General features: G+C 39.0%; 1 non-coding gene across 1 annotated transcript; it reads left to right on the forward strand.

Annotated features, from left to right (window-relative positions):
* Positions 1 to 1,868: 1,868 nt before the first annotated feature.
* On the forward strand, positions 1,869 to 1,941 carry TRNAG-UCC. Its single transcript has one exon. It is a non-coding gene; the product is annotated as a tRNA-Gly (tRNA).
* Positions 1,942 to 2,440: the final 499 nt, after the last annotated feature.

Here is a 2,440-nt window from a genome sequence, read left to right on the forward strand (position 1 = left end):
TGCTGGTATGCAGGTTGGGTGTTTTTTGTTGAGTTTTAGATGTTCAGCTTATTGTTGTTTCAAGGGGAGAGATCTAGGGACATCTCTCTCTCCGCCATGTTTCTGATGTCACTTTCTAAAGTTTCTGCATTTCAATATGCAGTCTGCCACAATATCCATAATCTGCCAGGATCGGACCAGCTTAAAGTGTTTCTGACTTAGCCTGCAGGAATATTATGTACCTCCTGATGAAAAATAATCTCAATTTCTCACATAAAAGACCCAGAGAAATGTGGCAGTACCTAGAATGATGAGCAAAGAATTTGGTCAATTTTTCTATGGTGGTTGAAAGTCATGGCTTGGGCTATTGTATTTGAGTTTGGTTACAGAAATATCACCTCATAGAAGAAGGGTCTTGGCAGCAGATTTTTTTACAGTACAGTATGGGGGTTTATTGTAATAGCGCAATCATTATTTCACTATTGCAATAATGCAGCAAAGTAAGACAAATGGAAAAAGAAAAGGAATGGGGAATTTTTAAATTGACTTTGAAAAAGAAGGTATGGGAAATATTCAAGTTAAGAAAATGAAAAAGGAAAGTATTGTTTAAAGAGGGAGTTTGGATTAGAAGGAGGGTAGACATCAAAAAGCTGCTTGAAGAAAGATTTGCATTCTTATAACCACATGAGTGAAGTTAACCAATAACCAAGAAACAATCCAAGGAGAAAAATAGGTTTCCGCATGTTTTCCCAGAACCGATTACACATTTGGTTGTCCTAGAAATAGGACATCCACTTTATGAAAAGGGAAGTTTAATGCAAAATAAGGAAAACAATAATCAGCGGCAAGGGTACACATGGTATACTTAGCTTTTGGAGGATTTTCGGGAGGAGTTGGGGGGAATACGATTTGTTGTCAAGAGCGATGCATGCTGGGGAATACTAAAACATCATTTAAACATGACCATGACCTTCCAGCTCCCTGACTATGCAGATCTGGGTCAGAAGCAGCACTGAGCAAAAACCTCTGACTGCATTCATGATCCCCAGTGTCTCATCTGGTCGATGGCACCACTGCTGCTCTGAGGGCGACCAGTCAGTGTTCTGACTGAGACAATGCAAATGGCCTCTGTCTTGGGCCTCATGCTTGGATTCAGAGCACTCTAAGCAGCCTGCTACCTAAATGGCTCTCTCTGGCCTGAGCTTCCCCTTGGAGGGCTGCAGGCCCAGGATAGGTGGAAGGGATGGTAGGGAGGCAGGGAATAACTAAGTAATTAAGAATTTTGTCAGGAAAATCCAAAACATAAGTTTTTGGGGACATTTTTCCTTTTACTTTCTCTATTAAATTTGAGGTTTTAAATGAAGAAAATAAATAGGAATAAAGTGAGAGACAAAAATGTGGTTTATAGAAATATCTTCGAAATAAAAATATTTTACTAAAATATGTGTTTTCATTTGTATAACAAAATTAATTTTAAAAGTTTGACTTCATGGGCAACAATTAGGTTTCATTGTGTTCAACTTGTCATTTAAGTACTATTTCTGATTCCCTTCTCCAACAGAGAATCTGTTTTCTTTCTGCTTGATAATGATCTTACTTGTTGCCTAAATACACGCTAAATACAATCCGACATGCCAGAACTGTAAACAAAATGAAGATTTGTGCTAAACTTTGTCATAATGTATAGTTATTTGCTGTTTCTTTTTTTCCTGAGGAATCATTAGAAAATTAAGAAACAATATGAAAGAGATAAGCCCAACAATTAACAGAGATATGGCTAAATGGAAGCTTGACCTTTAAGAAACAACATATACCACTGGAGATCTAGTAAGGCTTAGAGGGCTGAGAAAGAAAGGGAAAGGTGGTATTAAAATTTTGAGGTCAGACGTGGTTCCATAGTATAGCAGTTAGCACGTCTGCTTTCCATGCAGAAAGTCCTGGGTTCGCACCCCAGTGGAGCCACGGTCCATGGTCTACGGCCATGCCACCCTAAACAAGCCCAATGTCTGATCTTAGAAGCTTAGCAGGGTCGGGCCTGGTTAGTACTTGGATGGGAGACCACAGTATCTAGGAATACCAGGTGCTATAGGCATAAATAATAAATAATAATAATAATAATACAAGCTTTAAGGTCATAAGACAACAAAGATAAGGATAGTTAATGGTACCATACGACCATAGGACATAAAGTGGGACTCGGGTCCCAATCATCATTATTAGAGAAGAAACACAAAACAGCAAGCTGTAGAACACGCCTAACAGATTACAAAATGAAAGACAGTACCAATAAGGGCCAAGACAAGCAGTCCTTCCATGATATGTGCTCTGTTTCAATAAGGTTAATAGAAGAGTAGAGATCTTACTGGCATACAGGGCCAAGCCTTAGGAGACAGAAAGTCTTTCCACAACTACATTCCCCACCTAGTTCCTTCGGGCCATTCCATCATCACCTTTTTTTATG

This window comes from Pteropus alecto, unplaced genomic scaffold (assembly GCF_000325575.1).
Source record: "Pteropus alecto unplaced genomic scaffold, ASM32557v1 scaffold76, whole genome shotgun sequence".
NCBI classification, from domain to species: Eukaryota; Metazoa; Chordata; class Mammalia; order Chiroptera; family Pteropodidae; genus Pteropus; species Pteropus alecto.